Source organism: Armigeres subalbatus, chromosome 2 (assembly GCF_024139115.2).
Source record: "Armigeres subalbatus isolate Guangzhou_Male chromosome 2, GZ_Asu_2, whole genome shotgun sequence".
Classification (NCBI taxonomy): Eukaryota; Metazoa; Arthropoda; class Insecta; order Diptera; family Culicidae; genus Armigeres; species Armigeres subalbatus.
In genome coordinates this window covers 51290387-51307710 of record NC_085140.1, presented here as the reverse complement: position 1 = coordinate 51307710, position 17324 = coordinate 51290387, and the positions used below count along the sequence as shown (strand labels likewise).

The window sequence follows — 17324 nt, the reverse complement described above, 5'->3', positions numbered from 1 at the left end:
ATATAAAGAAGCTATGATTACTATAAACATTTTTGTTTTGACGAATTAGGCGGAATTTTCGGTTTTATAACACTTCTAGAACTGATGATTTTGATTTCCTCGTACATTAAGCCATTTTTTTCAAATGATGGAAAACCTCAAATTCCTCAAATTCCCCAATATCAAAATATGCAGAGCAACTTCCTTAGCCCTTCCTCTGTCTAACCCAGGAAAATGGATCCCCTTTTTCCCCATTCAAAAATACAAGCATTTGAAAACAACGGATTTTTCAAGAAAACAGTGATATCTCTGCAATCCACCAATGAATTTACTTGGTTATGTAACCTAAACGTGCATTTTTTATGCTCTAAAACTTTGTAGAAGACGTCAACTCGATAAAATTAAAATTAAAAGTTACAATCAAAATATTGATTTTTAGGGTCACCCTAACATAATTATTCAAAATTATCATAACAAATGATACAAACGACATACAAAAAGGTTTTTTTTTTCAGTAAAGTGTCCCAAAATTAAATAAGGAACATTTTTTCCAGAAAATCATACAATGCTAAAATTAATAATACAGAAGTTGAACATTTTATCTCATAACGTGGTGAAACCCAAACCACCTTATTGTAACAAACATCAAAATAAAGGTTAGATAATAAGCTATGACTTTGCTGAAGACACTTTGTTGCTAAAATATTATCATTATGATGAAAATATTTTTTCCTCCTAATTTTACGGCGTGGCCGAATGTGCATTGTAGCGCCGTGGATGTAGTGAGTCGGATGATGGGCTGTTCATTGTAAATGTTGTCTTGTGTGCTTTGACGCTCATTCGTCGTCATGAAGACAGCCGGCATTACTCGAAGAGATTCTTCGGTTTTTTCGTATGAACTGTCAATAAAACAGTTTGCGCGCGGCTGTCATGGGGTGCCTACCTAATGTGTGCTAGTAGAGCTTTTTTGACTCTCCAGCTAAATTGGTTACATCCAACATCTCATCATCTTTCATCATCCAACTTTCTTTCATTTTCTGATACCAGAAGAAACAGTTAAATAGATTTTACAATACAGCTGTAAAAATGGCTATTTGCTCACATTAACCGTTTAGCACGCTACGGTCCTGGAACGCTCATGCAGGCTCGCTCGTGCTGTGCACCGCGAGCGATGTTTTCTGGTTAGTGTTGTACAAAATACAACAGCGCGCGTGCTCGAGTGTTAAACATCTAACTGTCCGGATGTGGGAAACAGCGGCTAGATTCAGAAATTGATTTTACATTACAATTTAACGATATATCCAGCAAAGTTAGTGAAAATATGGTTCATTTTTAACATCTCCACCTAATCATAATGCGTTCAATCAATTTTAATATTATTGATTCAAACCTTCTAAAATCAGTCCGGTATTAGGAGGTACCGGATTGTAAACCGTTTCACGATTATGTAACATCGATTCTAGATAGAAATGGCTTTCTGAATTGATTTCCCTTCTCTCCATAGGATGCGTCACTTTTGAGCTTTTTGGAATTGTACCATTGGTAGGGGGAAGGACGTTTTTGAATGGTATAATATTACTAACTAAACTGTTTTTGAAAAAATAATCTCATTTGATTTTCCATAGGATTCCTTATAGAATTTGATAAGATCTTTCCTGTATAATTTCTGAAGGAATTGCCAAAAAATCGTACGGAAACAAATTTTCTGTCGCTTTCACCAGCAATTTCTTTTGATGTTTCTTGCATAGTTTTTTATTGTGGATTTGCTGGAAGTGTTTTCTGTGCAACTTCTTCAACTGAAATTCGATTTTCAAATTCTCGTTTTTTTCGCTTTTCCCGAAAAATTTCGTCAAATTTTCCCGGTTTTTATTTATCCAATCGTAATAGCAATTTTTCGTAAGATTATTTTTTTATTTATGTTTAATTTTGAAGGCTATTTTGCCGTAAAGCGTTATGGAGCCGAAGACATGTTTTCAATACAATTTTTCAAGATTCTATTACAATAATGTTAGCTTTCAGTAACCGAAGGACTCGCGGTTTTTTCAAGGTGGAAACATTAAATTCCTCCAATTATTTGAAGGTACGAATACGTTGGATATTCTATTACATGTCTTTATTAGGGAGACTTTTAGCCCGAGGCTGGCTCGTCTCCGAGTAACCAGCATTTAATCAATACGGTAGTACCACATTAACACCTAATTACAATGGTTTGATTCTTTTCTTAGTTGCAAAACCTTCAAAAGTTATAAGCGATAGAGACATTGCATGGCTTTCTAGTGTGATTCTTCCTTTTTAGAGCATGATTTTCACAGAAAACAGTGAAACTTATAGTATCTTATAGTATAGCCGAAATATTGTTAATGTTCAGCTCTTGGTTTGATCTTACTTAGCAGACTATTTCGAAGAATACTTCCTGACTAGCTGATGAAGTTTTTCAAATGATCGCAAAATGATGTGAAGAAAGACACAATTATATTTGATAAAGTAAATCAAATTAAATCGATGTTTTGAACATTGAGAATTTAGGAATGAAGTAAGTTGAGCAGTGTATAGCCTAATCACAGTTAATGGTATAGCTTTTCTAAAAATCCACAAAATTATAAAACAACTAATTTGAACAAATTTAACCTGAAGACCTACATCTTTGATTCCGATCAAAATCATTATTATGTTTTCAAAATTAAATCTAAATCTAGACACATTTTGGGCAATCAACACATCCGATTCGTAATTTAATATTTTTTTTTGTGTTTCTAGAATTTTGTTTTAATTTTTCAGTCCAGTTTTCTATCCATTCAAATCAAATCTTGAATTTATTATTAAAATATTTGAACGTTTCTTTTCAATATTGGAATATTGAAAGTTTTGAAACTTATTCCTTATTTTCGGTGTAACAAGTAACAAGTGTAATAACTTAGAGTATATGTTTCATCATCAAAACCTTCTATTTGGGGCAGTGGTTAAAAAATAATGAACTGAAGATATTTTATTGTTTAGAATGTTACAGACGAAATCATGAAACATAAAAAAATACCATTTTTTATGATTTGTAGAATTTTTAAACAAAGTTAATTCGAAATAACTCTTGAACATTTGTTATCGCCATATTCATTTCATTTGAATTCTGTGCAATTAAAAAATACAAAAGAAAATAATAGAAGTACCTCGTCTAAAGGCGAGCCTGATGGGCATTAGAAGAATAATTTGAAGTTTAATACATTCAAAAGAATGAATATTTCGATATTCGATTCTATGCTCGCCTCATAACACAATAGTAATGATATATATCACTTGAAATTGTTATGAAAAAGATATAGTGACAACACAAAAAAGGAAAAAAGATCTACCCCTCTGAGAAATCTGAGTCCGACAGGAGCTTGACATCAAAGTCCCGATCAGTGAGACAGAGCCTGATCTGAGAGTGAGCAGAGCAAGAGGATCCGCCTTACATCTCGCGATTCTGCACCGTTTGCGTCGAGCCCGTCTGGCTTCTAACATGCGAAATGGTTTGACGTTTCAGCCTGACGTGGGTCCGATGTCTTGCTATGGAACATCAAGCCATGTCGAGCTCCTGATTTGGGATACTTCTTCTTGTTTTTCTTATTATTTCGTTAGTGTTGAGCTTGCTGACGTCTAATCATCTTTCTCTTTCAAGCACGTAGAAGAATATGATCTGTTTTCATTGTTTCCCGATGAAAACAAAATCATATCCTTCCTCTACGCGCTTGAAAGAGAAAGATGATTAGAAGTCAGCAGGCTCTATTTTTGAAGTTTGATTTCAATGTTGGAAGATTGTAAAACATTAAATATTTATTTCATTTTAAATAACAATTATTAAAAAGTTGTACAGCCACGCTTTTAAACCAGTAGGGTTCTGCGACACCGGTGGATTCCTGGATCAGCTTCATGGTCGGACGATGATGGGAAGGAACTGCAGTTCTGGTCACAAGCTCCGAAAGTATCCCGCTGGGAAGCTGATAAATTATGCAGCTATCCGGTAAACGCTGCTACGAGATCCGGAACATAAATACCACCCGAGATTGTATCGCCAGCCTAAGCGAATGCCTTGCGGGCCTGAAAAGAAACGAGTTGAAGTTTTGGGCGCATTATGTTTTGTCTGAAACACGCTCCAGAAGTTCCGTTTGTACCCGAGGGCGGATCTCGGATTGAACCTGAAAGGAAAACAAAAAGTTTGGAGAATGTAACGTAGGCTGCAAAATCCTTTCCAGTTTTTTATCAGTTTTAATTCCTTGAAGCACTCTTCCCTGTATTCTTTTGCGTATTCCTTCAGTATATTCTTTGGAACATTCTCTGGGAGGTAGCTTAAAAACTCCTTTGGAAATACATCCGCATTTTCCTTAGGATTCATTTTGTGATTCCGAAGGGAATCTTTTTGGAATTGTGCAGCGATTCGTTTTAAGATACAAAATGCAATTGAGAGAGTCCTTCTAGAATTTCGAAGGGAATCATTTAAAGATTCCAAAAGAAAACCTTTCTGGGATTCCGAAGGGAATCCTGTTTTGAGATTCTGAAAGGAATTATGTTCTGAAATTTAAAGCTAATTCTTCTGGGTTTACCAAGGACATTCCGAAGAGAATTATTTTGGAATTGCAAAATGGGATTCCGAAGGTAACCTTCTAAGATTCCGGAAGGTTTCCTTCTGATATTCAGAAGGCAAACCTTTTATGATTTTATAGGAAATGCTTTTGGTACTCCAAAGGCAATCCTACTATGATTCCAAAGAGATTCCACTTGAAATTTTTGCGATTCGAAAAGAATCTTTTTGGCATTCTGAAATAGAGAAGGTATCCATTCGAAGACCCAGACGTATTCCCTACGGAATATCAGAGGGATTCGCTTCGGTATTCCAGAAATTTTGAAAAATCTTGAAGGCATTTTGAAAGAATTTCCAAGCAATTATTGAAGGATTCTGAGAGAATTCCAGTAGATATTCATCTCGCAAATCCCCCTAACTTCCGTCGGAAATTCCAATCGTAGTTCCTTCGGGAATTATCTGGAAGTTCCTTCGGGAATTACACCAGAAGTTCTTCCGCGAATTCCTTTAGAAGTTCCTTCGGCAATTCCTTCGGAAATACCTTCGGGAATTCCACCTGATTTTTTTTCGAAAAATTTTCGCCGGAAGCTACTTCGGGAATTCCCCCAGAAGTTCTTTCAGCAGTTCCTCCGGATGTTCTTCCGGAAATTCTCCAAAAGTTTCATCACAAATTCCTCCGGAAGTTTCTTCCGGAATTTGTCCGGAAGCTTCTTCGGGAAATTCTCCGGAAGTTCCTTCAAAATTTCCTCCAGAAGATCCTTCGAGAATTGCTCCAAATGTACTTCCGGGAATTCCTTTGGAAGTTCATTCGGGAATTCCTCCGGAAGTGGTTTCGGGAATTCTCCCGGAAGTTTCTTCGAGAATTTCTCAGAAAGCTTCTTCGGGAATTCCTCCAGAAGTTCATTCAAGAATGCCTCCAGAAGTTCCTTCAAGAATAAATCCCAAATGTTCTTTCGGGAATTCCTTTGGAAGTTAATTAGGAAAATCCTCTGGAAGTTTCTTCGGGAACTTCTCCGGTAGCTCCTTTAGGAAATTCACCAGAAGTTCTGTCGAAAATTACTCTAGAAGTTCCTTCAGGAATTCCTCCAAAATTTCTTTCGGGAATTCCTTCAGAAGTACTTTCAGAAATTCCTCCAAATGTGCCTTCAGGAATTCCTCCGGAGGTTTCTTCGGAAATTCCTCCGGAAGTTCCTTCGGAAATTATTTCAGAAGTTTCTTTGAGAATTCCTCCAAAATATATTTCGGGAAGTCCTTAAGGAATTTGGAAGTTCATGCGGAAATTCCTCCGGAAGTTCTTTCGGGAATTCTCCCGGAAGTTTCTTCAAGAATTTCTCCGGAAGCTCCTTCAGGGAATTCATTTGAATTTCCTCTAGAAGATCCTTCGGTAATTCTTTGGAAGCTCCTTCGGGAATTCTTTCGAAAGTTCCTTCGAGAATTCATCCAAAATTTCTTTCGGGAATTCCTTCAGAAGTACTTTCAGAAATTCCTCCAAATGTGCCTTCAGGAATTCCTCCGGAGGTTTCTTCGGAAATTCCTCCGGAAGTTCCTTCGGAAATTATTTCAGAAGTTTCTTTGAGAATTCCTCCAAAATATATTTCGGGAAGTCCTTAAGGAATTTGGAAGTTCATGCGGAAATTCCTCCGGAAGTTCTTTCGGGAATTCTCCCGGAAGTTTCTTCAAGAATTTCTCCGGAAGCTCCTTCAGGGAATTCATTGGAATTTCCTCTAGAAGATCCTTCGGTAATTCTTTGAAAGCTCCTTCGGGAATTCTTTCGAAAGTTCCTTCGAGAATTCATCCAAAATTTCTTTAGGGAATTCCTTTGGAAGTTTCTTGGAAGTTCCTTCAGAAATTCCTACAGAAGTTCCTTCAGAAATTCCTACAGAAGTTCCTTCAGCATTTTGTCCGGATGTTCTGCAGAAATTCCTCTGGAAGTTCCTTCGGGAATTCCTCCGGAAGTTCCTTCGGGAATTCCTTCGGGAATTTCTCCGGAAGTTTCTTCGGGAATTCCTTCGGGAATTCCTCCGGAAGTTCCTTCGGGAATTCCTCCGGAATTTCCTCTGGAAAGCATTCCAGAAAGAGTTCCTGGAGGGATTCTCGAAGAAAATCCTTGGGGAATTCCTGAAGGAATTACCGGAGGAATTCTCGAAGAAATTCCCGGAAGAACTCCCAAAGAAGAGGAGTCTTCGGAAATTTTTCCGGAATTTTCGGAGGAATTCCCGAAGAAATTGCCGAAGGAAACCATGAAGGAATTTCAGAAGAAAATTCCCGGCGGAAATCCAGAAGAAATTCTCGAATAAAGTCCCGGAGGAACTCCCGAAGATATTTCCGGACGATTTTCCTAAGGAAGTCCTGGGGTTATTTCCGAAGAAATTTCCGGAGGAGTTCACGAATGAATTCCAGGAGAAATTCCCGGAGGAATTCTCGGAGAACTCCCGAATTGTCGAAGGAATTCCCGAAGGGATTTCAGGAGAAACTCTCGAATAAATTCCTGGCGGAACTTCCGAAGAAAGTCTCGGGGGAATTCCCGAAGAGTTTTCCGGAGGATTTCTTGAATGAATTCCAGGAGAAATTCCTGGAGATAGTTCACAAGGAATTCCCTAAGAAATTCCAGAAGGGAATTCTCAGATGAATTCTTGAAGGAATTCCTGAAGCAATACCCATAGGAATTTCCGGAAAAAGTCACGGAGGAATTCCCGGGGGATTTTTTAATGAATTCCAGGAGGAGTTTCCTGATGAATTCTTGAAGGAAATCCCGAAGCAATTCTCGAAGAAATTTCAAAGAAATTCCTGAAGCAATTCCCGGAGGTGTTCCAGGAGAATATCCCAAATAAAGTCCCGGAGAAATTCTCGAGAATATTGCCGAAGGAATTCTGGAAATAATTCCTGGACCAATTCGCAGAGGAATTTCCGAAGGGATTCCCGGAGGATTTCACGAATGATTTCCAGCAGGAATTTCTTGAGGAGATTCTGAAGCAATTACTGGAAGAATTCCTGGAAGATTTCTCGAATAAATTCCAGGATGTATTCACGAAGAAATTTCCGGAGGAATTCTCCAAGAAATTCTCGGAGAAACTTTCGAAGCAATTTACGAAGTGATCCCCGGAGGAATTTCTGAAGGTATTCCCGGAGGCATTCCCGGAGGAATTCTTGAATAACTTCTCGAAAGAATTCTTGGGTGGCTTCCCGGAGGAATTCTTGGAGGATTTTCCGAAGGCATTCCCGAATTACCGGAGGAGATCCCGAAAGAATTCTTGTAGGATATCCCTAAGGAATTCTTGGAGGACTTCCCGAAGGAATTCTCAGAGGAGTTCCGAAGAAATTTCTGAAGAATTCGCGGAAGATTCCCCGAAGGGATTCCCGCAAGAATTCTTGAACAACTTCTCGAAAGAATTCTTGGATGGCTTCCCGAATTCCCGGGGGACATCCCGGAGGAATTCTTGGAGGACTTTCCGAAGGAATTATTGGAGGAATTCCCGAAAAAAAAATCAGAAGCAATTCCCGAAAGAATTCTTGGAGAATTTCCCGAAGAAATTCTTGGATCCGAAGGAATTTCTGAAGGCATTTCCGAAGGCATTCCCGGAGGAATTCTTGAAGAACTTCCCGAAGGAATTCTTGGATGACTCGGAGGACTTTCCGAAGGAATTCTTGAAGGACTTCCCGAAAGAATTCTTGAAGGAATTTCCGGAAAAAATTCAGAAGCAATTCCCGGAGGATTTTCCGAAGGAATTCTTGGAGGACTTCCCGAAGGAATTCTTGGAGGACTTCCCGAAGGAATTCTTGGAGGACTTCCCGAAGAAATTCTTGGAGGACTTCCCGAAGGAATTCTTGGAGGACTTCCCGAAAAGAAGTTTCCGAAGGAATTCTAGCATTAATTTTAGAAGGATTCTCGCAGGAATTATCGTAGGAATTCCCGAAGCAGGAAAAAAATCAGAAGCAATTCCGGGAGGACTTCCGGAGGGAATTCTTGGAAGTCTTCCGAAGGAACTTTTGAAGGAATTCTTGGAGGATTTTCCGAAGTCATTCCCGGAGGAATTCTTGAAGAACTTCCCGAAGGAATTTATGTATGACTTCCCGAATTACCGGAGGACATCCCGAAGAAATTCTTGGAGGATTTCCCGAAGGAATTCTTGGAGAACTTTCCGAAAGAATTCTTGGAGGACTTCCCGAATTCCCGGAGGATAGCCCGAAGGAATTCTTGGAGGACTTCCCGAAGGAATTCTCGGAGGAGTTCCCGAAGGAATTCTTTGAAGACTTCCGAAGAAATTTCTGAAGAATTCGCGGATGATTTCCCGAAGGGATTCCCGCAGGAATTCTTGAACAACTTCTCGAAAGAATTCTTGGATGGCTTCCCGAATTCCTGAGGGACATCCCGGAGGAATTCTTGGAGAAATTCCCGAAAAAAAAATCAGAAGCAGTTCCCGAAAGAATTCTTGGAGGATTTCCCGAAGAAATTCTTGGAAGACTTCCGAAGGAATTTCTGACGGCATTCTCGGAGGATTTTCCGAAGGCATTCCCGGAGGAATTCTTGAAGAACTTCCCGAAGGAATTCTTGGATGACTCGGAGGACTTTCCGAAGGAATGCTTGAAGGACTTCCCGAAAGAATTCTTGAAGGACTTTCCGGAAAAAAATCAGAAGCAATTCCCGGAGGACTTCCCGAAGGAATTCTTGGAGGACTTCCCGAAGGAATTCTTGGAGGACTTCTCGAAGGAATTCTTGGAGGACTTCCCGAAGGAATTCTTGGAGGACTTCCCGAAGAAATTCTTGGAGGACTTCCCGAAGGAATTCTTGGAGGACTTCCCGAAAAGAAGTTTCCGAAGGAATTCTAGCATTAATTTTAGAAGGATTCTCGCAGGAATTATCGTAGGAATTCCCGAAGCAGGAAAAAAATCAGAAGGAATTCCGGGAGGACTTCCCGAGGGAATTCTTGGAAGACTTTCGAAGGAACTTCTGAAGGAATTCTTGGAGGATTTTCCGAAGTCATTCCCGGAGGAATTCTTGAAGAACTTCCCGAAGGAATTTATGTATGACTTCCCTAATTACCGGAGGACATCCCGAAGAAATTCTTGGAGGATTTCCCGAAGGAATTTTTGGAGAACTTCCCGAAAGATTTCTTGAAGGACTTCCCGAATTCCCAGAGGATATCCCGAAGGAATTCTTGGAGGACTTCCCGAAGGAATTCTTGGAGGAGGACTTTCCGAAGGAATTCTTGAAGGACTTTCCGAAAGAATTATTGAAGGACTTCCCGAAAGAATTCTTGAAGGAATTTCCGGAAAAAAATCAGAAGCAATTCCCGTAGGACTTCCCGAAGGAATTCTTGGAGGACTTCCCGAAGGAATTCTTGGAGGACTTCCCGAAGGAATTCTTGGAGGACTTCCCGAAGGAATTCTTGGAGGACTTCCCGAAGAGAAGTTTCCGAAGGAATTCTAGCATTAATTTTAGAAGGATTCTCGCAGGAATTATCGTTGGAATTCCCGAAGCAGGAAAAAAATAGAAGGAATTCCGGGAGGACTTCCCGAGGGAATTCTTGGAAGACTTCCGAAGGAACTTCTGAAGGAATTCTTGGAGGATTTCCCGAAGGCATTCCCGGAGGAATTCTTGAAGAACTTTCCGAAGGAATTTATGTATGACTTCCCGAATTACCGGAGGACATCCCGAAGAAATTCTTGGAGGATATCCCGAAGGAATTCTTGGAGGACTTCCCGAAGGAATTCTTGAAGGAGGACTTTCCGAAGGAATTCTTGAAGGACTTCCCGAAAGAATTCTTGAAGGAATTTCCGGAAAAAAATCAGAAGCAATTCCCGGAGGACTTCCCGAAGGAATTCTTGGAGGACTTCCCGAAGGAATTCTTGGAGGACTTCCCGAAGGAATTCTTGGAGGACTTCCCGAAGGAATTCTTGGAGGACTTCCCGAAGAAATTCTTGGAGGACCTCCCGAAGGAATTCTTGGAGGACTTCCCGAAGAGAAGTTTCCGAAGGAATTCTAGCATTAATTTTAGAAGGATTCTCGCAGGAATTATCGTAGGAATTCCCGAAGCAGGAAAAAAGAATCAGAAGGAATTCCGGGAGGACTTCCCGAGGGAATTCTTGGAAGACTTCCGAAGGAACTTCTGAAGGAATTCTTGGAGGATTTCCCGAAGGCATTCCTGGAGGAATTCTTGAAGAATGTGGATGGCTTCCCGAATTCCCGGGGGACATCCCGGAGGAATTCTTGGAGGACTATCCCGAAGGAATTCTTGGAGGACTTCCCGAAGGAATTCTTGAAGGAATTCCCGGAAAAAAATCAGAAGCAATTCCCGAAGGAATTCTTGGAGGATTTCCTGAAGGAATTCTTGGAAGACTTCCGAAGGAATTTCTGTAGGCATTCCCGGAGGATTTCCCGAAGGCATTCCCGGTGGAATATTTGAAGAACTTCCCGAAGGAATTCTTGGATGACTCGCAGGACTTTCCGAAGGAATTCTTGAAGAACTTCCCAAAAGAATTCTTGGAGGAATTTCCGGAAAAAAATCAGAAGCAATTCCCGGTGGACTTCCCGAAGGAATTCTTGGATTGTTTGCTGAAGGAATTCTTGGAGGATTTCCCGAAGGAATTCTTGAAGAACTTCCCGAAGGAATACGTGCATGACTTCCCGAAATCCCGGAGGACATCCCGAAGGAATTCTTGGAGGAGTTCCCGAAAAAAAAATCAGATGCAATTCCCGGAGGACTTCCCGAAGGAATACTTGGAGGATTTCCCAAAGGAATTCCTGAAGGACTTCCCGGGGGAATTTTCAGAGGACTTCTCAAAGAAATTCTAGGATTTATTATATATCTATCTTAAATATGTATTAGACAGAATCTTAAAAAAACATTGAGCCGTAGCTCGTAAAGCAGAAACGTTAAGGCTGTGAACCATTTCACCGATTCGTTTAACTTTTAGTTAAAATTTGACAGTTCGATGGTTATTTTCCCATCGTGGTTAAAATTTTAACCCGAAGCCGATCCATTTGAGTTATGACAGATTGATAGTTATTTGGAACAAATTAGATTTGGCGCCAATTATCTCGCGAACAAGTTTAACTTTCGAGCTGTAAAATCTAACCATGCTCCGGAGCAGGGTCATTTTTAACCACAAAGAAATAACTATCGAACTAATTAAAAGTTAAATAAATCGGTGGAATGGTCCACAGCCTAAGAAGAGAATAAAGCTATTATCTTTATCAATTCGGGAAATGAGTCAATGCTATTTTTAGGTTAATTTATAGAATCAAATTAAATATGAATGAAAATTAAGTAAAATATATGAATAAAAATTAACTTGCCCGGTCATAGCTAAAGCGGTTGTATTAATCTATGGTTGTTGTCTTCAGTTTCAGCAATTACTGAATAACCAGTTGTCCTGCAGGATTTCTCCATATATTCTTTTTCCATCGCTATAGCTACTATAGTAGCCTTAGTCCACTCTCGTTTTCCCCAAGGAGGGCTTCGAGGCCGTTGTTGATTTTTCCCTTAGAGACTCATCATTGAGGGTATAGCCATCTAGCGATGACGGCTAGGTTTTGCTTTACGAGCAGTTACATTGATTCATTGTTGCAGAGAAGCCACGTATATATGAGGTCACTGGGCCTCCGACGGAGCCGACGAATGTGTCCACTGGGCGAGTTTACGAATACTGCAAATGAGAACATAGGGAGTGAGTGTTAGTAATGGACCCCTTAACGGCTGAAATTTGCTTCAGTCGCTCCGCTACAGCGAGCTTCTTGATAAATTGTAGTTCTGTTGCACCAGATGACAAGCAACAGGTACCAGCAACGTGTTTCGTACATAAAACTAGCCAAAACATTCATTTTAACTACTAAAGCAAGCATTTTAAAATGATGTTGCTAGCATGCCTATTATGGCCACCCCCGGGTCCATAATACGCAACGTCAGGTTTGTTTATATACGTATAATGGTCTCCCCATTTGATTTACATGTTCCATTCCCACATGTTCCTGATGCCTATTATGGGCCGACCCTTGTGTGCTGGTAATGGACCCTTTAGTGTATGTGCATTTACAAATTAGTTAATTTAACTAAATTCCTGCTTCCCAGTACATAACAAATATATGGAACTGCTGTCCTGTTACATGAAGCAACTCCTTCCGATGGAAGTTTGCAGAAAATAGTCGATTCCAGTGTTTAATTTGGGGTTTTGTTCAGGGGGTCCATTATACGCGGGGTCCATTACTAGAACTCACTCCCTAATTCATATTCATTGATAGTAAGCAATTTTCTCAGTTTGCCTCTATTGGTATATTGTTGTAAAGTTCCCAATCCCAAATTCTTACCTTTCTTAGATCGGATTGTTGAGCAGGACATCGGGGCGAGCCAGCGCTAGCAACATAAGATGGTCGAAGAATTTGATGATCGAAACGTCCTCAGAAAGACTCTTTCCTCGGCGTGGCTATCTAGGTTCTAGTAATCGTATAAAGCTACTTTTGTCCAGCAATCATAATTATATTTGGCGTTTCGGCAAGGAACTTATCTTGACTACACTTTTGCAAAATGCCACCACTGGATCTACTACTTTGATGTAGATTTCAGAGTACATTTTTCGCAGATCATGCATGCTGCAATCCAGATATAGTTCGCTAGTTCCAAGAATGACGTGCTCGCCGCCTCACCCATCCAACATTTTTGGCAGCTCCGAAAGATTGACCGGTTCAACCGGAATTTCGATGATACTCTGAGCATTGAATTTTAGCGGCAAAAATACATCGTTCATGTTGACGTCCATAACGCTTGATTCCTTCGATTTAGATCCTACTTGCAAGGTACGGTCTTCTTCGTCAATAATATATATCCTAGGAAATAGGAAAAGGATTGTTAGAAACCATAGAATTAATGCTGTTTCAAGAAAATTAGGCCAATCAGACAAGGAGAAAACCGTGAGTGGTTTACAATAGATCGCTTACGCCGGCAGCTTACCTTTGCGGAAATTTCCTCCACTGTCTACGGTGACAGCACCAGCTGGTAATTTTCTCTTTGCGTGCAGGGAACTTTCTCCAGATCATAGAAAATTCACCTAGATGGAACATTGCCATAGGATTTGGTCAGTATATCGTTATCAATTCAACACTGAGGGCGCTGTATGGCATTCCCGCACGGACGGAACACCGCAAATGGCAGCAATACGAAGCACATCAGAATCAGTTCCTTCGAGATGATCTCCGACCAGTTGTACTTCACGTAGAACCCTCCGTCGCATTTGATCAGGTGCGCTTTTCCGTTCGCCCCTTCACGTATTCCACGAAAGTCGCAATGTTTCTCGGATCTAATCATCGTTTGCCCAATAAAACGGATTTTGGGAATCCGGATGAAACTCAGTAGTAATTTTTTTGAATTTTCACGGCGCGACGAGACGGACGAGACTTGTCGCGATGCTCCCGAACATTGCTTCGCTTCGGAAAAAAAAACATTCGAAATGTCAAAGTAAAATACGTTAAATGAGCCAGAGCGAGATGGAAGAATTCGAAATAGTTCGAGATAAAAATGTTGCTTTGTTCTTTTTCACTCCTACAATGTAAAAAGAAACGGCAAACTGAAGTTCCTTTTCGCCGTGGCTTGATTCATCGAGGGCGACGCTGAGAGGGACCTAATTTTTATACCTCATACACACTATTTATAATTCAGTTAGAATGCGTTTGAGTAATAAACATTATAGGGTAATTTTTTCCTTATATCAACTTCATTAAAAACTTTGAAATTTTTAGAATGTAACTTGATAAAACATTATTTTCTCGATAAATGTTCAAATTCCCGGTTTTTCCCGCTTTTTTCCAGTGACTCCAATTTCCCGTTTCCCCGGTTTGGTGGCCACCCTGCATTAAGAATTTCGGGGAAATTTTGGAAGAATTTCCTGTAGAAAAGACGTGGTTGATTCGGTAGACAATTCGATTCCGATTTGTTTAAAAGTCTACGTAGACTTCATGGAGCGGGGAAAAGGGTGGTTCCAAAGAAAGTCTACGCAAGTCTAGTAGGGGGGAGGGGGATTTGAAAATGTGAAAATTTGGTCTACGCGATTCATGGACAACACCAGAAAGAAAGAATTAAAATATTGGTGTGTTTTTATTTTCACTTTTTGAACTCATTTCACAAATTTAAAGTTAACACCGTAAAATGTACCTATAAACGGTACGCTTTTTTGTTAGTCTTCCAGGTCTCAAAAACCACATTCATAATCAGCCGCAGATGATCATTAACCCTCTACAACCCAAATTTTTGTTTTCGCTCAAAATCACTATTTTGCTTTCTAAAATCGATCTAAACACGGTTTGGGCATAAACAATTTTTAATTCGCGATTTTATCAGTTTAACACTTTGATTTTTGCCTTTCTCGTATACTAAGTATACGGTAAAGGCTATATGATCGCTCCAAAAACAAACTTTTTATAGAAGGCCCGGAGACCCATAGTGTTATATACCAATCGACTCAGTTCGACGAATTGAGGTGATGTCTGTGTGTGTATGTGTGTATGTGTGTGTGTATGTGTGCAAAACGACTCAAAAAATGTCACTCATTTTTCGGGCACTTATCCTCAACTTATTTGCTCGCAACAGGTTGCATTCGACGTAGAATTCTGTCCCATTGTTTCCTATTGAAAATTGGCCAATTCGGACTATGGGATCGAAAATTATACCGGATCGTATAATTGGGTCAGAAGTTATGGCGAAAATACTAATTTTAAAACTACAAAATAAAATGCCATTTTTTGCTCTTATGCTTATCCGATTTGTTTGCAACAAGTTGCGTTTGGCGAGAAATTTTGTTATGCCTATAAACAAATATGAAAAATAAGACCAATCCACATATTGGTGTTATTTTAGATTTTTCCAAACCTTTTGAACGAACGAGAAAGGCACCATCACCAGGTGGATTAATCTAGGTTTTCAGAATTTTGTTTTTCAAGTTTTTAATCCAATCAAAAAGGTTCTTGAATCTATTAATCTTTTTTTGATTTTTCAACATATTTAGTGTTTCAAAATTCCTATCCAATGCTGCCAAAACAAATATTCAAAAACTATTTTGTCTCCTCTTTTTTTTGGCCCTTATCGTTCGCCGATTTGCTCGCAGCAAGTTTCACTCATTCCTATTGAAAATTGTCCAGATCGAACTATGGGCTCCGAAGTTATGGACAAAATTTAGATTTTTACTCAGAAAATGCGTAAATAATCTTAAATTATTTAAAAAATGTTATAAATTATTATTTTTGAATTACAATTGTTAAAAGCTTAATAACTTGAAATATTATTCCAACAGTGACTTGTTTGATGCTGATTGCATAGGCCATACTTGGTGTTGTGTAAAATGTAATGAAAGCATATTCAGATTAATGCTCGTAACTTGCCATAAATAATCAACTATCCAACTGAATAGGCACTCAAAATAATGTTATATGCATTCTCAATATTTTGAAAGTACTGTGGATTTTGTACAGATTTTGGAAATTATATATGAATTTAGAAAATTATATATTACCTTAAATTTTTTATTTTTTTACTTCTATTTTTAATTATCAAAAAACGCATTCAGGCTTTTGATTTATTACTTTTTGCACAATAAAATGCTATTTTCAACGTTATTGTCATAGTATCATTCCACAAACAAATATGTACAAGAAACAGTGATGACACGATTTCTGACATGTCCAAGTTTTGACTGTCGCTGGAATGAATTTTGGATGTTTATAGAGGAATAATTGAAAATTATCAATTTTTTTAGAAGTCTATTTTACAATCACAAACATGTGTCCGGAATAACGTACCGTATATACATTTTCAGCTCTAAGCCATTAATTGCTTTTTGTGCTGTTTAGACCTCTCTAATGAGCTTTTCTCGTTACATATTATAATGAGCGAGAAAGGCATCACCACCAATAGGTGGGATAATCTGTTTTTTTATTCGTTTCTTCTATCTCATAGCTCTGGCGAAAATTTTAACTTTAAAACATAATATTTTGTAATGTCAAGAAACCAGAAGCGACGACTAAGAAATTGATGCGGATGTATCCTAGTGTTAACTAGCCCGATCTCTAATAAAATTTTATTGCGACCTTAAATTGTTTGACATTTCCCATGAAATTTTTTGAAATATATAAACACCCCAAGTCCAGTCGAGCAATTAAAAATTCTAGCGTATCGGATAAACCTGTCGTTAGCTGTACGGCTACAAAGGAAATGCAAACTCAATTTTGTATATAAGTACTAAGCTTAAAATAATTATTTATTCTAAGCACTGAAATAATATGTTAAAATATTCAATACATGTTCGATAGGTGAACTGATCAATTAATTCGAACTCTTTAGTGTAAATACTTTCATAGCCATACTTCCCATAAACAATTTTAAGACACTCCTCAGGAAACAAAAAGCATGAAAGTGATTCAAGTGCAAGGCAATATTTAACGAATACTTAATTGATACTCTGTTTCAGAATCGGATTACGAACTATTTACGTTCGAAGATGCTAATTACTTTTTTCTGTATTAATATAAACATCTTCATTTTTTGAAATTATTTAAGGTGACTCGGGGAAGCACTAAAAACCGTGTTATTTTTCCTATCTTTTGTCTCTTTCTAGCATTATCACCTCGTAAGTTTGGAGCGGCGTATTTCGGTTTTCAGTTGTTTAATGTAACTGTAAATGTATCAGCATGTAGCTTGCGAGTAAGCACGAGCCGCTGATACTGTTTCAAAATCATATTTGTTGTAGAAAAAAAAATTAAGCATTCAATGATGAAAATTGTGACGATTTGATGATTGTTCGTGCTTCC

At 38.9% G+C, this 17324-nt stretch overlaps 1 protein-coding gene and 1 long non-coding RNA gene across 2 annotated transcripts in view; one reads left to right on the top strand and one right to left on the bottom strand.

Moving 5' to 3' along the window:
- LOC134208652 (protein artichoke-like) overlaps positions 1-17324 on the top strand; it is a 181347-nt gene that overhangs the window by 8152 nt on the left and 155871 nt on the right. The window lies entirely within an intron of this gene.
- On the bottom strand, positions 11863-14048 carry LOC134214380 (uncharacterized). Its single transcript, XR_009979759.1, has 3 exons — positions 13480-14048; positions 12840-13355; positions 11863-12181 (listed from the first exon to the last, which is right to left on the bottom strand). It is a non-coding gene; the product is annotated as an uncharacterized LOC134214380 (long non-coding RNA).